Source organism: Chiloscyllium punctatum, chromosome 45 (genome assembly GCF_047496795.1).
Source record: "Chiloscyllium punctatum isolate Juve2018m chromosome 45, sChiPun1.3, whole genome shotgun sequence".
Classification (NCBI taxonomy): domain Eukaryota; kingdom Metazoa; phylum Chordata; class Chondrichthyes; order Orectolobiformes; family Hemiscylliidae; genus Chiloscyllium; species Chiloscyllium punctatum.
Window position 1 is genome coordinate 14,006,384 of NC_092783.1, and position 18,508 is coordinate 14,024,891.

General features: G+C 42.0%; 1 protein-coding gene across 2 annotated transcripts in view; it reads left to right on the forward strand.

Moving 5' to 3' along the window:
- spdef (SAM pointed domain containing ets transcription factor) overlaps window positions 1–18,508 on the forward strand; it is a 97,598-nt gene that overhangs the window by 8,113 nt on the left and 70,977 nt on the right. Inside the window, exon 1 of one of the 2 annotated variants that reach the window (XM_072563324.1) lies at window positions 3,020–3,140. The exons of the other annotated variant lie outside the window; for it this stretch is intronic. The gene's annotated coding sequence lies outside the window, so the exon portion shown is untranslated. Of the gene's footprint in view, window positions 1–3,019; window positions 3,141–18,508 lie in introns of those variants that run through there. 2 annotated transcript variants of the gene reach the window in all.

Genomic DNA, 18,508 nt, shown 5'->3' on the forward strand with positions numbered 1-18,508 from the left:
CTGTTCCCAGGAGGACCAGTTCCACCACAGAACACACCAAATGGCCTCCTTCTTTAGAGATCGCAATTTCCCTTCTCACGTGGTTGAAGATGCCCTCCAATGCATCTCATCCACATCCCGCACCTCCGCCTTCAAACCCCACCCCTCCAACTGTAACAAGAACAGAACCGCCCCCGGTCCTCACCTTCCACTCTACCAACCTTCGCATTAACCACATCATCCGCCGACATTTCCGCCACCTCCAAACGGACGCCACCACCAGAGATATATTTTCCTCCCCAACCCTTTCCACTTTCCGCAAAGACCATTCCCTCCGTGACTACCTAGTCAGGTCCACGACCCCCAACAACCCACCATTTCGTCCTGGCACCCTCCCCTGCCACTGCAGGAATTGCAAAACCTGCACTCACACCTCCTCACTCACCACCATCCAAGGCTCCAAAGGAGCCTTCCACATCCATCAAAGTTTCACTTGCACATCTACCAATATCATTTATTGTATCCGTTGCTCCCGATGCGGTCTCCTCTACATTGGGGAGACTGGATGCCTCCTCACAGAGTGCTTCGGGGAACATCTCCAGGACACCCGCACCAATCAACCACACCGCTCCGTGGCCCAACATTTCAACTCCTCCTCCCACTCTGCCGAGGACATGGAGGTCCTGGGCCTCCTCCACCGTTGTTCCCTCACCACCCAACGCCTGGAGGAAGAACGCCTCATCTTCCGCCTCGGAACACTTCAACCCCAGGGCATCAATGTGGACTTCACCAGTTTCCTCATTTCCCTTCCCCCACCTTACCCCAGTTCCAACCTTCCAGCTCAGCACTGTCCCCATGACCTGTCCTACCTGCCAATCTCCCCTCCCACCTATCGACTCCACCCTCCCCCCTGACCTATCACCTCCATCCCCATCCCCATTCACCCATTGTACTCTTTGCTAATGTCCCCCACCCTCCCCTCTGACCTATCACCTCCATCCCCACCCCCAATCACCTATTGTACTCACCAATTTATCTCTCCACTCTGGAGGCTTCCTGCCTCCATTCCTGATGAAGGCCTTTTGCTCCTCGGATGCTGCCTGATCTGCTGTGCTTTTCCAGCACCACTCTGATCTAAACTAAGGTAGTGAAGAAGGCATTTGCTATGCTTGCCATTATTGGTCAGTGCATTGAGTACAGAAGTGGGATGTCATGTTGTGGCTGTACAAGACATTAGTTAGGCCACTTTTGAAATACTGCATTCAATTCTGGTCTCCCTGCCGTAAGTAAAATGTTGTTAAACTTAAAAGGGAGCAGAAAAAGATTTACAAGGATGTTTCCAGGCTTGGAGGGTTTGAGGTGTAAGGAGAGGTTCAATAGGCTGGAGCATCAGAGGCTGAGGGGTGACCTTATTGAAGTTTATAAAATCATGAGGGGCATGGATAGGGTCAATAGCCAAGGTCTTTTTCCCAGGATAGGGGTGTCCAAAATTAGAGGGCATAAGTTTAAGTTGAGGGGGAAAGATTTTGACTATAAGAGCTAAGACTGTATAAGGCTCTGATCAGACCGCATTCGGAATACCATGAGCAGTTTTGTGCCCTGTATCTAACAATAGTTGTGCTGGCATTTGAAGCGGTTCAGAGGAGATTTACAAGAATAATCCCGGGATGAAGGGTTTGTCATATGAGGAGCCATTGAGGATTCTGTGCCTGTACTCGACGGAGATTTGGAGGATGAGAGGGATCTGATTGAAATTTTCAGAATATTGAGAGATCCAGATAGAGTGGACATGGAGAAGATATTTTCCTAGTAGAAGAGACTAGGACCTGAGGAGTGAATGGACAATCCTTTAGAACTGAGATGAGGAGGAAGTTCTTCAGCCAAAGGGTGGTTAATCTGTGGAAATCATTGCCACAGAGGGTGGGTTCTAAGGGGCGACTTTTTCATGCAGAGGATGATGTGTGTATGGAATGAACTGCCAGAAGAGGTGGTAAAGGTTGGACCAATTACAAAATTTAAAAGGCATCTGGTTGGGGACATGAATATGAGGAGTTAAGAGGGATATGGGCCAAGTGCTGGCAAATGGGACCAGATATCTACTTGGAATGGAGGAGTTGGACTGAAGGGTCTGTTACCGTGCTGTATAACTCTATGACTCCTGCTTCTCCCTACAACCCTTGATCCCCTTACTAATCAAGAACAATCTATCTCTGACTTAAATATACACAGACACTTGACCCCTACCCAATGATTTCCACAGATTACCCACCCCTCTGGCTGAAGAAGTTCCTCCTCATCTCAGTTCTAAAGGATTGCCCATTCACTCCTCAGGTCCTAGTCTCTGCAACAAGGAAAAAATCTTCTCCGTCCACAAAACTGCTCACTGTATTCTGAATGCGATCTGATCAGGGCCTTGTACAGTCTGAGCTCCTATATTGTAGCCCTCTTGAAATGAATGCTAACATTGCATTAAACTTCTTAACTGCTAACTGAACATGGTAATATTCATGGAAAGAACTTCAGAAGTACAAATATTTAATTTCAAAATAGAAATATTAATTAAGACTAGTATTAACCAATCGTAATATTATTTGACAGCAATACTATTTCCCATCCCTACTGCTCAGTCCAGTTCCTGTTGAACCCATTGTCTGGGAAAATGCCAGAAATGGTATGCTCCCTCTCCACAACCACACTAGGGTGTTAGCATAATTCCAGCACCACTAATCCAGTGTTAGCATAACCACTCTAGTCAGAGGGACCACCCTCATGGATCATGTCAATCTAAACCTTTGGACTGCTGCCCTAGCCCAGGGCAGACCCACAAGGAGGTCACCTTAATTACCCCCAACCCATCAAAGGGGTAAAGTGATTTTCAGTTTCAACTTGCTTTCTTGAGTTAAGCAGAAAAACGGATTGAAGAGTTAATCACTGGCTGGAATACACAAAAAGTCAACTGATGCAAGCCTATTGTGTTTGCACAGGTAAACAATGTGTGATTATAAATTCAGCCACTGCCTACAGCTGCTATAACCTGACAGGAAACATCAGTACAAGGTGTATTGTGGAGCTGTACCAGATAGTCCTCAGCCAAGCAATCTGACGGCGGATACAAAGAATTCTTTTATTTTTTTTCACAAGGGGAAAGGTGCTGAGTGGAGGTAAGTCTGATGTCTATCAATATCCATTTATGAAATGAAGTTAAACTTTATTAAAGCAGCTCAATATAATATGGACCTGAAGTGATTTTAAATGCAATAGATTAGGAAGGACAGAGTGTTAACTGGCAGAACCTGTTGGATTATTTTGCACAGTGTGTTGCAATTTTTTAATACTCTTCTGTCTTTTGTATTGATCAGAATAAATTATGTACAGACTTACACTTTGTCTTAAACTGCTTAAGAGTAAGTTGGTCTGTTCAAAAGTGTCTGAATTTATAGACTGCATAAATCAAAAGAAGTACACAATTAGAAGATTTAAGTGGCATTGGTTTAAGTGCCAGTAGTGGAGGCCATTCAGGCTCTTTGAAGGAGCTACACAATTTGTGCCCCTTCTTTATTCATTCTCATTGCACAGCATTACTTTTCCTTTTTGTGTTTATACACAAGTGATAGCTGCACACTTGCCAAAACCAAAAACAATAAGGTTGTCTGAAGTTACAAACTGATTGTAACTAGAAAACCGTACTTATTTCCTGTGTTTCCCTTTACAATATTGCATCAAATCTGCAGACATAGGTCACATTTTATTCCTGTTCTCCTACACAATTAGGTGAGTCCCATTGAGGATAAATGCAATGTGGACAGCTGTCGTAAGGATGCATATTTAACTTGTCTTTACCATATCTAGTGTAGAATGTGTGTGCTATTTGAAACTAGTAGAAGTTAGCTGACTGTTAGTAGTGCAAATGTGAGCTTCTCCAATAGATCACTGGACATGATATAAGAGCCCACGAAAGTCTTTGTTCCAATCCTCAGTCTGTGTTGTGTTTGACTGGTCTCAGTCAGAGTAGGGAAATGATCATGTGGCCAACTGGTATTAGAAAGTGCTGGAAATTATGTGTGCAGTTGCATCACACAAGGACAGGATTTAGTTTGGCTACGATGCATCACACAGATGAATAGCTTGTTGATGCCAACTCTCAAAGCTCACCCATACAGGCATTGGATAGGGATACAGGAACCTAGCTGACAGTCAAAGTGTCAGTACCATATATAGGGGAAAATATGGGGAAGGTACCTGGCTGTCCTAGTGGAGACCATGCAGATGCTTTCATATGTGGCCAAAATAGACTTTTCCTGCAGTTCCACTACAGTTCTTTTTGGAGCACAGTTAATACATACTATGCTCAAAGTTTCACATAAAGGTGGCGCTTGTGTTCTGAGGAAGGATCACTTGACCTGAAATGTTAACTCTGATTTGTCTCCACAGATGTTGCCAGACTTGTTGAGCTTTTCCAGCAATTTCTGTTGTTGTTGTTATTGTTGGTGTCCTCTGTTCATTGGTCAAGAGCTTAAACTTACTGCACTTTTAGATGGGGTGCAAATGTTCTATTCCAGGATTTCACAGGGTCAAATCACACTTTGAAATATCTCATTGAATTTCCAGAAACATCCGATACTAAATGCTTTGAAAAAATAAGTTCCAAAAAATTAGACTGAATTAAAGTTGCACGTCTAAGTCAAACAGTCACTATCAGTCAAAGGGACACAGGTTCAAGTTATTATTAGACAAATTTAAGATTGATGAAGGGTTAGAAAAAAATTTGACATCAGAAGTTCTTCTTACGAAGTCTGATTGACATTGGAAATGAATGCCTGGATAGAGAGGTGGGTGAACTTTCCTATCGAGTGTTAGGTGTAGAGGCTGGAGTGGGCACATGGTTTAGTTCAGTTGCATGTTCATGTCGAATGAAACGTCGCCATGGCCAGAACCACACCCATCCATCCGGCTCTGGTGACACCCTTGATGTTGGCACCTTATGTTTCTGTCATGTCCGAGAAGCACCAGTAAACAGTATGCAGTTTCATTCTATAAGGGCTGATCTATGTGATTGTATCCTGATCACATGACAATAATGAAAACGGTAGGCCATTTGGTCCAACTTAATTCATCTACTGGTCTATCCCAGGGGGCTATTTGAATGTTGACCAACTTTTATATGAAAAAAGAATGCCTGATACCAATTCAAAATATTATTTTGTGCTCATTGACCTACTTACACAATTGTGTTTATAGAATTCTTTTCAGTGGCATGTGGTAAAAGGTCACCTATTGGACATGTGTTAAAAGGTCACTTTTGGACATGTGTTAAAAGGTCACCTATTGGACATCTCCTTTCAGAGAGGAAAGACTAGATACCAATTGTTGTCTGAAAGCACCAGGGGGGCCACCACCATCTGCCAAACCCCCTCCAACACTAGACTTCTAACTCTGGAAGACAATTCAGTAACATGGCTGTGAGAGACAGAAACTATGACTGTACTTCCCTAACCTCAGACAGTAATTTCTTACCCGCTCTGAGGTACTGCAGCTCCAGTTAAACCGTTCCTCACTGTACTCACATGAGGAACAGAAAAACGTAGGTTCACTTTACATATTGGAGTAACATATTGGCTTACTTACAGTGTGGAAACAGGCTCTTCGTCCCAACAAGTCCACACCGACATGCAACCCACCCAGACCCAGCCCCTACATCTAACACTACAGGCAATTTAGCATGGCCAATTTACCTAACCTGCACATTTTTGGATTGTGGGAGGAAACTGGAGGAAACCCACGCAGAAATGGGGAGATGAGGTGGGAATTGAACCCAGGTCTCTAGTGCTGTGAGGCAGCAGTGCTAACCACTGTGCCACCCATGAAATTTATATGTCCATGAAACATAAATACAGAGAACCTCAATTATCTGGCATTCGATTATCCGAATATCGGATTATCCAGCAAGATCACAAAGTCCCAGTTCTTGGCTAAATGATATTATCTGGCATTCGATTATCCGGAATTCGATTAACCGAGCAAAATACTCCCCGCCTGTGTCCTTCAGATAATCGGAATAACTCTGTGGTTAATGTGGATTGAAGGGACTGGGAGAGAATACAGATCAAGGTGAATTGGTAGGGTCTGAAAAGCTGAACCAAGAGATCTTGGAGTACAGGTTCATAGTTCCTTGAAAGTGGAGTCACAGGTAGATTGGATAGTGAAGAAGGCAGTTGGTATGTTTTCTTTTATTGGTCAGAACACGGAGTATAGGAGTTGGAAGGTCATGTTGCAGCTGTACAGGACATTGATCAGGCCACTTCTGGAATATTGTGCACAATTTTGGTCTCTCTGCTATAGAATGGATCCTGCAAAACTTGAAAGAGTTCAGAAAAGATTTAGTAGGATGTTGCCAGGGTTGGAGGGTTTGAGCTATAGGGAGAGGTTGAATAGACTGGGGTGATTTTCCCTGGAGTGTCAGAGGCTGAGCAGTGACATTATCAAGGTTTACAAAATCATGAGGGGCATGGATAGGGTAAGTAGACAAGGTCTTTTCCCTGGGGTGGGAGATTCCAGAACTAGAGGGCATAGGTTTAGAGTGAGAGTGAAAAGGTTTAAAAGGGACCTGGGGGCAACTTCTCCACACAGAGGGTGGTGCGTGTATGGAACAGGCTGACAGAGGAGTTGTGGATGCTAGTACAATTACAACACTTAAAAGGCATCTGAATGGGTAAATGAATAGGAAAGGTTTGGAGCGGTATGGGCCAAGTGCTGGCAAATGGGACTAGATTAATTTAGGATATCTGGTCAGCATGGACAATTTGGACCAAAGTGTCTGTTTCTGTGCTGTACACCTCTATGACTCTAACTAGCAGTCTTTTCTTTTGCTTTTTCTGAATTAGAAGTGAAGCCCACTTATATCCACATTGCTAAGAGTCCAGACTAGATCGAATCCTTGAAACAGGTGCCGTGTCAGTGTGCATTTGAATTGAGAACAGGATTACACTCAAGTCTGATATCTTCAAGGTTCAGTTACCTTCAGCCAAATAAAATTAACATTCCTAGATGAAGAATGGCTACGTGCTTTAACTGAAGAATTATTCCATTGCACTTGAACCCTCCAGGAAAGATGAGGAGAACACTACAGAGGAGAAAGTACCATGGATGTATGCAAATTAAATTTTATGCTTTCTTTCATGGGATGTGAGTGTCACTAGCCTTTATTACCTATCCCCTGATTGGCGGTGGTGCGCTACTTTGGTGAAACACTGCAATCATTGTGGCCTGATTAACCTCTTACTCACACTGATAGATTTTTAAGGCAGGCTTTGGAATTTATTTTCACTTTGGATAACGATGTAAAAACAACCAGCTTTAAGATAATCTGTTCTGTTTATCAGAGTGATCATTCATTATCAATGATTCATCTTTTTATCACTAGGTATGGGAGAGAAAGCTCCTTCTGTGATAAAAGATCAATGCAATTGATTATTAATTTTCCGTAATGGACAGGGTTATCCCTAGATTGATGGAGAACTGTGTCCATTTCATCTGAGTTCTCATTTCAGTACCTGAGTTTTGTAGCTGAAGGGTTTGTTGTTAAAATGGAAATAGACCATTGCTTTAAAAGGCGTGTGATAGGATTGTTTATTTTAGGGTGTTCTTAGAGCAGGCACACAGTGTTTTACAGTTATGGCCTTATCCCAAATGTTTTTAAAAGTTGCTAAGTGCAACACTGAATTATTGCTATTCCGATCTGTTTGTATAGTTAGTCCAGCACAAACGAATTTTTGTGAGCAAACTCTGCTCCCAATCAACATTGTTTGAAGAAGTAAACATTAAAATCTGTTTGTCACTGCATTAGGCCATGCATCCTGTCACCTTGGAGTTGAGCCAGAAAGCTGTTCAGGCTGACCCTATTAGTTGACCTCATCTCCTGTCAGCCAGCATAGTGATGACTATGATAGAGCCTTGAGACTACAGCATGCTAAACATGCCTTTAAGAGCATGACTGGTTGGAATAGACCAGTTTGGGCCAAAGGGCCTGTCTCCGTGCTCCGTGTATGACTGGGACAAATCCAGACCTGTAGATATGGCCTCTAGGCCCCACAACACAAAGGCAGCACAGTGGCTCAGTGACTAATACTACTACCTCACAGTGCTAGGGACCCAGTCTTGGGTGATTCTCTGTGTGGAGTTTGCACATTCTCCCTATGTTTGTGTGGGTTTCCTCTGAGTGCTCCAATTTCCTCTCATAGGCCATAGATGTACAGGATAGATGGATTGGCCATGGTAATAGTGTGTCCGAGTAGAATGTTCTTCAGATGGCTGGTGCTGAGCTGATGGGCTGAATGGCCTCTATCTGTATTGCAGGGAGCCTATGATTTCGGGGAAGGCAGCCTGGTGGATATATTGTCACCATTATGAATGGTTCATAGTAAGCTTCCTCTAGACTTTATGACGAACTCTGCCAGAATACAAGGAAAATTTCAAGAGATTTTGTATCATTTTCTTTGTCTTCTCTGGAACACTGGCCATTTGAGAGTTGAGAAAGAGCTGGTGAGGGAGATGCTTTTTGACTGACCAGATGCCATGTCCAGTTGACAGCAACTAATTTCACAAGAGTTCTAAGAATCACTGGAGCACACAACGGCATTCCAGGAAATCGAAATGAGGACTCAGAAAGGCAATGATTAAATTGGAAGAAATTAAAAGCAACTTCAAATTGTTCTGAAACAAACCCTGTGATTTGCAAAGTGATCTTAATGGCCATTCTATTTTTAGTATAAAAATCGTGTCACATCATGTCACCAAATAACTTGAAGAAAGGGGTTGCACCCAGTGCCAGAAGATGTGCAGGTGACCTTACTTCTCTCATCATCTCTACTGAAGGAGTAGACACAGCGTAGAAGCTACAGAGATAGTCAAAGCGCACAAAAACACACAAACTCCATTCTGCTGTAAATATAGGTTGCCAGACAAAATGCCAATGTGAACATTTTACAAATCAGTCAAATCCTCTAGAGTCATAGAGTCATAGAGATGTACAGCATGGAAACCGAGCCTTCAGTCTATCTCGTCCATGCTGACCAGATATCCTAAACTAATCCAGTCCCATTTGCCAGTACTTGTCCCATTTCCCTCTAAACCCTTCCTATTCATATATCCATCCAGATGCCTTTTAAATATTGTAATTATCCCAGCTTCCACCACTTCATCTGGCCGGTCATTCCATACACGCACCACCTTCTGCACGAAAAAGTTGCCCCTTAGGTCCCTTTTAAATCTTCTCCCTCTTACCCTAAACCAATGCCCTCTAGTTCTGGACTCCCCCTGAAAAGAATTTGTCCATTAACCTATCCATGCCCCTCATGATTTTATAAATCTCTATAAGGTTACCCCTCAACCTCCAATGCTCCAGGGAAAACAGGCCCAGCCTCTAAATGTCAGTCAATTTCCTTCCATCATGTCATTTTACTTTGACATCATATCAGCATGAAAGAGGAGGACTTGATGTCTGTTAAATAATTCTTCAATAGTTTAGATACATTTTAACAATAACCTTTAATCATAAACTTGAGTAACCCATGGTGATCATGCTTCAGTTGTTGAGATCAATTAACTCAGAGAATCAAACCAGAGACTTTTTATAATCGATTGATTCTTTCGTGAATTTAATAGCTGTCATATTAAAGTTAAACTTTGTTCCCAAGACATGTTTCAGCCTCTTGTTAGTGTGTTGTTTACAGCACCAGTTTGCGTTGGTAATGGCTGCAGGACATTTCCCAAACACTCATGATTCTTGAATTCTAAGGCAGAACCTCATTACCTGGCAGCTAAGAATTACAAAGGCAAGCTCCTGAGGCAGGAAGTGAGATATTTCCCAGTGCTGACAAGTTTGTGATGTACAACTCCTCTGAGCTGACATGATGATGACAACTTAGGCTTTAAAAGGCAAAGTCATAAGAACATAAGAATTAGAACAGAAGTAGGCAGTTCAGCTCCTTGAGCCTGCTCTGCCATGAAATACAATCATGACTGATCCCAGCTTCAAGTCCAGCTGCTGTCAGTGGATTCAATCGCCTCCTCCAGACTTGATATCAGAGGGAGGCCCACTGGTGTCTTCTAAGCTGCCTGTTTGGAAGAAGACAGAGCTAGCCTTTCTCTGAAGAGTCAGCGCATGTGCCTCATCTCCTTTCCAAGAGTGAGTGAGACACCTAATGAAAACAACAGATTCCATAAAATGTCTTTGAAGAAATTCGTTCTGGATGTAGGAAGCTATTATGTGGTCTGGTGGTGACTAGCTGGTATCCAAAGTCTCACCCGAATGGCCCTTTGGAGAGTCTATGGCCATTTTGATCCTGTTCATACAGTCAAAGACAACTCACATCTTATGCTTTTCAGAGAGTAGACTTACCACTTTGTATCAAATTAATACTAACACTTAAGTAACACTGATAAGAAAATCGAGGTTCTCAATATCCATATTGAACCCCTGAATTATGGGTTTGAGCAGGAATTCTACACTGCACATCTGAATAGTTCCTGTATATTATGAGGATACTGTCCGATGTGACTCATTGAGTGTTATTTTACTCACTGCAAAGGAGGTTTTCAACAACCAAGAGAAAGTAACATTTAAACAATGAAGGAAATCTAGGGTAATGGGAGATAAAGAAAGAAGAGCCCTTCACAGTTGATTCAATTCATCTGCTGGTATTTTCCTCTAGGGTGGAATTACCTGAGCAAACATCACACACCTATTCATAACGTGTTTTTGGGAGTGTGCCAGGCCAGGTAGAAAATAATGAGCAAACATGAATCCACCTACTATGTAAATAAGCAGCTTCACCTGCTTTGGCTGATCACCCGCAAAGTATTTCTCCCACAGAAAATTTTGCATAAATTTTAAACGGACAATTGCAATTGTATTCAGATTATTTTATGTAAAGAGTACAGGCCCTGCAAAGTGGAAAGCTGTGTGCTTTGAAATTTTAGGAGACTGTTTGTTGAACTGTTGTGTAATAAGGAACGGTTATATCCAGTAGTTATTATCTCCCCATGTACGTATTATATGTATATGACTAATGTGCTGACTGGCAACTATTTATTTTACCCATTCAGTTCTGAAGGAGACATTATTCCTCTCTGTTGATTTTTGAACCTTTCACAAGCTAAAGGACAATATTTTGTCAATATATATCTGCAATCATGACAACCTGGGGAAACGGTTTAACAGACGCAACAAGGTTGATGACTCAAAGTGACCCAGAACATGCCAGGTCATGTGAAATGTAGCACTTCCCGACTCAGAGTCAGTAGTTTCAGGGGTCCCAGCTGCATTCCAGTGACTTCAGCCTAAAGTTTGGCTGCAGGGTTATGCTGAAGGAATGCTACACTCTCACAGGTGCTGTCTAAACTGGAATCTCCATTTGCCCCCTATGGTTGTAACAGATTCCATGACATGATTTTAAAAAGAGCAGGACATTCCTCACTAATATTTGCCAGTGAAACAAATCTATATGCTCATCATCTTACTTGTGGGAGCTTGAGCACAAACTGGCTGCTTTATTTCCTATGGTAGAGTGGTTACAGTTTAGAAGTACTTGATTGACTGTAAAGCTCTTTGGGGTGCTCCAGGGACATGAAAGGTGTCTTAGAAATTGAATTTGTTTTCGACATAAATGCTATGGGCCACAGCCTGTACATTCAGTTATGGAAATACCCAACATTGGAAAATCCTTATGCCTGAGCATGGCACTGGCATGGGGTAGTGTCCTTGCCTCTAAGTCAGAAGGTCAATTTCCACCTTCTCCAATAACAGATTGATTGAATATGTTTATATCCAGCACTGGTAATTCTCTAATCCTGTGCTCCAGTCAACATTCAGAGCAATATGGAGTCTAAAGGTAAGAACTACAGTATTGCAAATCTTTCTTTGTCCCATTGCCTCAAGCAAATGATGCTCCCGAATGAAAATTCAGGTTCATGTATTTATCCCAAGCATTCCAATATTCACATTGGAATCATAGGAAATCACAGGCACTTTGGATCTGAGTCACTAATCATTCATTTCAAAATAAATGGATAGTAACTCACAAGGTGAGCACCCATAACATCCCAAGATCAACTCTCTGTCCATTCCACTCACGTTCAGGTTCTAGATCATGTTATCACCCATTCATAAGAACACAAAAAGCTGAAAGGTGCACAACTGGTGGTACAAATCTCAAGTCTGACAACACTGCGACTGAAAAATGCTCAGCCTTGTTTTCAAAACCCACCATGGCTCTGTCCCTCTCTGACTCTGGAATCTCCTCACAGCCCTCCATGATCTTGATGCTTTTCCACTTTTGGTCTCTTGCTCATCTCCGATCTTAACCATTCTACCACTAAAGGCCAAATTACTTTCCTGCACATTTCCACCTCAACAATTCTTTCCTGCTGTAAAGCAGCTTAATGAGGCAGCTTCTATTTTAACCATGCAATCCTACTGTTTCCTTATGTGTCCAAAGGTGTGGTGCTGGAAAAACACAGCCGGTCAAACAGCATCCGAGGAGCAGGAGAGTCAACGTTTCGAGCATAAGCACTTCATCAGGAATGTGGGGGTGAGGTGGGGGGGGGAGGGGGTGGCCCAAGGGGGCTGAGAGATAGATGGGAGGTGGGTGGGGCTGGGGGTAGGTAGCTGGTAATGTGATAGATAGATGAAGGTGGGGGGTGATGGTGATAGGTTAGAGAGGAGGGTAGAGCAGATCGGTGGGAAGGAAGACGGACAGGTAGGACAGTTCAAGAGGGTGGTGCCGAGAAGAAGGGTTGGGTCTGGGATAAGAGGGAGGGAGGGGAGATGAAGAAACTGGTGAAGTTGACATTGATCCCATGGGGTTGGAGGATCCCAAGATGGAGGATGAGGCGTTCTTCCTCCAGGTGTCGGGTGGCTAGAATCTGGCAGTGGAGGAGGCCCAGGACTTGCATGTCCTTGGCAGAATGGGAGGGGGACTAGAATTGTTTGGCCACAGTGTGGTGGAGTTGATTAGTGCGTGTGTCCCAGTCCCACTCTCCTTCCCACTCCATCAATGACATGCAAGCCCTGGGCCTCCTCCACCGCCAAAATCTAGCCACCCGACACCTGGAGGAATGCCTCACCTCCAACCCCGCAGGATCAATGTTGATTTCACCAGTTTCCTTATCTCCGCTCCCCCCACCTTATCCCGGATCCAACCCTCCAACTCAACACCACCTTCTTGAACTGGCCTACCTGTCCATCTTCTTGCCCACCTACCTGCTCCACTCTCCACTTATCACCATCACCCCCAACCTTCATCTACCTATTGCATTCCTAGCTATCTTCCCCCAGCCCCACCCACCTCCCATTTATCTCTCAGCTTCCTTACCGGTTACCCCCACACCCCATATTTCTGATGAAGAGCTTATGCTCAAAATGTCGACTCTCCTGCTCCTCGGATGCCACGTGACCAGCTGCGCTTTTCCAGCACCATACTTTTTGACTCTGATCTCCAGCATCTGCAGTCCTTACTTTCGCCCTGTCTCCTATGTAGTTTGATATTGTATTTTGTTTGATAATCCTCTTGGGAAGAACATTGGAACATTTTATTACTTCCAAGAGTCAATATAAATATAGGCTGTTGTTACTTTGTTGTTGAAAGCACAAGATTTACTTTCTGAGATGATCTGGGGCATGTTGTCCCAGACCAGTTTGATTTGTGATACTTTATTTGATGCACTTTCCAAAACTTTGAAGTCTACAATGGATCAGATGATTCATGTCTGCCCCCTCCACAATCCTCCAGAGTAGGTATGTCGCTATGAATAAATCATCTTTTTTTAAAAATGGTTATTTGAAACAGTGAAACTAACAAGAACATTTGATCTTGCTGTTTTCTAATACAAAGGAATCTAAAAAATGTTTTTAATCTGAAGTATGACCAATTCTTAAAACAAATACATGGGGCTGAATTTTCACCGGGGAGGTGAGAAACAGGAGTTGGAACTGTTTTTGGGTCTTTGAACCCACCTTTGGTGTGAAACTGATTAAAGTCAAAATTTTCAAGTGGGTGACCTCTTAGTTGCCATGGAGATGAATGGAGGCCCTGTCAGTTGAGATGGAGGGACAATCAGAGGACTACCAGCTTCAGAGATGCACTCAACTACGCAGGTAAGTGACCAGGAAGACTCTTCAGCCAAAAGTGATGTCTTAACAACTTTTCAAAAACATTAATTTAAAGAGAAGCCAGGTCAAGGTGGGGATTGTTGGGGTGGGAGATTTTTAGAGTCCCAGAGTCATACAGATGTAGAGCATGGAAATAGACCTTTTGGGCCAACTCATCCATGCCGACCAGTTAACCTAAACTAATTTAATCCCATTTGCCAGCAGTTGTCCCAAATCCCTCTAAACCCTTCCTATTCATACACCCATCCAGATATCTTTTAAATGTCATAATTGTACCAGCATCCATCACTTCCTCTGGCAGCTCATTCCATACACACACCACCCTCTGTGTGAAAATTGTTCCATAGGTCCTTTTTAAATTTTTCCCCTAAACCTATGCCTTGTAGTTCTGGATTCCCCCATCTCAGGGAAAAAGAAACTTGTTTATTTACCCTATCCATGCCCCTCATGATTTTATAAGCCTCTATCAGGTTACTCTTCAGCCTCTGACACTCCAGGGAAAACAGCCCCTCCCTATAGTTCAACTCCTCCAATCCTGGCAACGTCTTTGTAAATCTTTCCTGAACCCTTTCACGTTTGACAACATCCTTGATAAGCCAAATTAGCTGTCTGTCCTGTGGGAGTGAGAAGCCTTCCCAGGACTTGAACCCACGTCGGCCTAAATAGTTAATATTGAGATCAGGATCAGGTAGCTAGTGTAATCAGGAGCCTAGTGGTGTCTGTATTCCATCCACCTCTGTTCCCAGCGAGGCCTGATCTACAACTCACTGTCACATTATATGCTGTCTGCTTTCAACCAGAGGTAGTGCATAATTAAAGAGCATAGAATGGGGATCTTTGTTTTCTCTTCCTCTCAGTTTGCTAGTGCTTGTTAGCCAGGAAGCAGATACAGAGAAACCTTGATTATCCAAATGATTAAGGCAGGGAGTATTTTGTTTGGATAATCGAATGTTTGGAGAATTGAATGACAGATAACACAATTTAGCCAAGCATCAGGACTTTATGATCTTGTCCGGATAGTCTGAAATTCACATAATCGAATGCCGGATAATCAAGGTTCCTCTGTATGCTCATGGAAAGAAACATTTCTCTCCAATATGGAACTGTTACAAGGCAGGAGATTGTTGTAGAAGAACAATAAAACCTGCAAACAGGACAGAAACACGTCAAAAGGCCCTTTAACATGGCTCCACTCATTAAGTAATGACTAAAAATCCATATCAATTCCATTTCCTCATCATATTTTCATATCCCTTGACTCTCCTCATGACCAAAATATAATTAATATCAATCTTGAATATACTTATCAAGAAAGCATCCAAACAGCCTTCTGAAGTCAGAGCTTCAAAGATTCACAATCTGTTTAGTGAAAAAGCTCATCTAAGTCCTAAATGAGTGATCTCTTATCCTGAAACTGTAAGGCATAGTCAGGGGTCAACATCCCCCTGGCCTGACAAATCCTATATATTTCAATGAGATTGTTTCTTATCCACTATATCTCAGAGAACATAGGCATAGTCTACTCAGTTTCTCTTTATGAGATGGTGCTTTGATCCAGGTATAAATCCAGCAAAGCAAATATTGTCTTTCCTTAGGTACATTGACCAAAACTGTACACAGTATTTCAGGTATGATCTCACTAAAGTCATGTGTAAATTCAGTGAGAGTTCTTTGCTATTATTTTGCAGCTCCCTACAATAAAGAACAATATGCTGTTGTCTTGCTAATTGCTTACTGCATCTGCAACCGATATCTGAAAGCATTAACTTTCTATGATTTGTGTGAAAGGAAATTAATAATCCCCCAAAACCCATTATTTATTTGCTTCTGATGTTTACCTCCTTTTGCTTTGCTCTTATCGTCATGTCCACACGTTGTATTCCACTTCTCTACCAATTATTTAACTAATACTGCTTTCACTTACTCTTAGCACATAGCTGCTGAATTTCAGTGAGTTCTTCCTAGCAATGTTCTCTGCACTAGTGTTTAGTGACTAGGTGGCTAAAAAGCGCAGATACTTCAGCATGTGTTTTAGCTTATTAATATGGACCGAGTGCAGTGAAATGGAATTAGCATGGACTGACATTTTTGGTCTGCATGGACCAGTTTGGGCCAAAGGGCCTGTCTTTGTGCTGTAGGACTCTATGACTCTAATTGGATCCTTCCCTCTGAGTCTGAAGGCATAAACTCACTCCAATGACTTGAATGCAAAGCCAAAGTTGCTCCAACAATGTGGTACAGGAGTGCTACACTGTTGGAGACTCTGACTTTTGATGAAACTTTAAAATGAGGCTCTGTCTGCCTCATGGATAAATGTGAAAAATCCTATGGCACTACTTTGAAGAAAAATTGGAGTGTTATTGCTGATTTATCCAGTATTTATCGCTCAATCAGCATCACACAAACAGATAATCTGCCTATTATTACATTGCTGTTTGGGGGAGCTGACCATGCTGTCACATTTCCTGCAGTACACCAGAGAATACATTTCAGAAGTATTTTATTGGGCATAAAGTGTTATGGGAGGTCCTGAAGACATGAAAGGCACTGAATTCATGCAAGTCCATCTTCCTTTAATGAACAGGCGCCTGTCTGGTCCTGGAACATTACTCTGGGACAGAACATCTTCTTCCTATAGCGATAACATTATTGTACTTACACTTCTCCTGGCTGAGTTACAGAAGGCTAAAGTTCCCCAGTGACTTTATTCTCTGTAAACGTTTCACTTTCCAGTTCCATTTTAATGAATAGCACAACTTGTCTGTGCTTTCATTTCAACAGTTAACGTTTGCCTTTGACACTCTCTTCTGTGTGTGATTCTATTGACAGTTAGTCAGATCCTCAAGTCCTGAACTTTGGTTTGATTTATGTAGTGCTCATTTAGGTAATGAGATGTCAGCTTGGTGAATGTGACAGTTCCAGTGAATGTGACAGTTCCAGTTCATTGACTAATCTAGTGACAGCAACTAGCACTCCCAGATCAGATACAACATGGTTAGATGCAGTTTAAAGCTCCTTTTAATCAATCCTGTATTTATTTCAACCTACAAAACACAGGAGATCTGATCAGTCACACGTAAAAGGCTGTAACAATGTCTTGCATTTTTAAAAAAGAATTACACTGATGTGAGAAACCAAGTGCAGCACTAACTGAAAATTACAGTGAATATAATTATGACCACTACCTGAGGGTAACTACATCTGTTAATTTGTTTAATTATAGTGGAATTCAAGAGTTTGGGTCAGATATTGGGGATCCCAATGAAGTTTGTTTCCTGGTAAACTCCAATGGCCTATGATACACAGAATAAAAAATTACAATTGAAATGCCACAGAAGATAATAGATTGAATTCTAGCCAACCCCAATAATCCTTATTTTTCTTTCCAAAATTCCATGAACCAAGCAATGAGAAATAAAATATATTATACAAAGCCTGTAGTTGTAAAGCATACTTGAGTAAACAGTTCACATCCGCTTTCCCAATCATACCACTTGCATGGCATATACTAAAATAGATTTCTAATCGCATCTGACATTTGTGGTTAGAGCAAGTTTTGAATGTGTGGCAAATATCGTGTATGATACATTGCAAAGAGACATACTTGATGACAGCAGGAATCCTCTAATGCTACGAGGCAGGGATAACCTTTTGGCTTGGATTATGGTATACGTGTCCTCAATAAATGTTGTGGATGAGAAAGTGAAGTTGATAGAAAACCAATCACTGCTCTTTCCTATCACTATGGCTTAATATTCTTACTTCATTCTCTTGTCTCTTATCTTTGTCCCAGAGTTTGATTCACTTGATCTTTCCTCATGAGACCTGCTCATTTTCTTCTTGATTTGATATACTGCTCTCTTCTACCTCACTTTCAATCAGCAAGCACTAATTGAAGCAAACCATGAACTAAATCTCTTGATATGCAAGTATTGACATTGTGTATAACATGGCTTTACAGTGCATAATAATAGTGTTAAAGAGTAGTTAATGATGGTCAAAGATTAATAAATAGTGAAAATGTTTAACAACTAGATTACTTTACTGTGCAATATTTTGACATTTAAATTATAAAGAAAGGACAAGTAGAGTAATTGAGTCAATGAGTCATATGTCAAAGAAGGGCCCTTCGGCTCATCGAGTCTGTGTTGGCCCATCTATGCTAATCTCACACTCCAGCACTTGGCCATGAATATTATGACATTTCAAATATTCATCCTTAAAATTAGTATTAGAATTAGAATTAGATTTTATTGTAAAGTGTACTCAAGTACAGAAGAATAGGAGTACAGTGAAAAGCTTACAATATCACCTCTCATGGCGCCATCTTAAGGTACAAAGTACCTAGGTACAAATCTTAGT